Here is a 972-nt window from a genome sequence, read left to right as displayed (position 1 = left end):
TAGGGTTAGGGGGCACGAGCAGGGGGGGAGGGGGGAGGAGGGTGAGAGAGACAGAGTGAAACCCTAAGCGGGCGGTCCGTTTTGGATCCCGGTGGGTGGGTGGGTGGGTGTGGATGGAAGGCGTTTCCGTTCATGGGTTATGGGCTTGGCCTCTCGGGCTCCGGGTTTCGGGCCCAGATCGGGGAATTTATTGATCCAATCAATCCATTTGGTGGTGAGATTTCATAAAGGGTAGAAATTTGTGGTGAGATTTCAGGCCTCTTTTGTACTAGTAGGAGTTTTATAAATAAAGGATGGAAATTTGGCATTTGGTGGTGGTGTATGGTTCTGCTTACCCGGAATTTAAGTCGGGTTTCACCGCAGAGCTTCGCGACATTCTAGATGTTGCTGCCTGCCTACCCCATTTTAGTCTGTGGAGATTCCAGTTTGGTCGGGAAGGAATGATGCTGACAAGAGCAGTGGAAGAGTTAACCAACATACTGCCTTCATGTTTAATGACCGGGTTAACAGATGAGGGCTGGTGGAAATTTCTATTTTCAGTAGAGGGTTTACTTGGTCCAGCAACCAAGGTAGGCCTGTGTTTTTTGTTGTCCTTGATAGGGCGCTCACTTCTGTGGACTGGGACTCTCACTTCCCTCTGTGTTCCCTTTCTACTCTTCCCAGAGTCGGAAGTGATGACATACCCCTAGTTTTGGATACTGGGGTTAGGAAGACTTCCTGCCCCAGGATGTTTTGCTTTGAGAAAGACTTCCTGCCCCGGGATGTTTTGGTTTGAGAAGTGGTGGTTTTCTCAGCCTAGATTTCATCAGATGGTTAGAGAGGCATGGAACTCTGTTTCATACTATGTTTCTTCTATTGATAATTGGTTAGCCAAAACTAGGATTCTTAGGGGGAAAATCCAAGGGTTGGAGTATAAGTGAATTATTGATCAAGATCAAATGGAGAAAATGTAGATGTGAAACTATGTTAATG

Source organism: Triticum aestivum, chromosome 3B (assembly GCF_018294505.1).
Source record: "Triticum aestivum cultivar Chinese Spring chromosome 3B, IWGSC CS RefSeq v2.1, whole genome shotgun sequence".
In the NCBI taxonomy this organism is placed as follows: Eukaryota; Viridiplantae; Streptophyta; class Magnoliopsida; order Poales; family Poaceae; genus Triticum; species Triticum aestivum.
Note: the sequence above shows the minus strand (reverse complement) of the source record.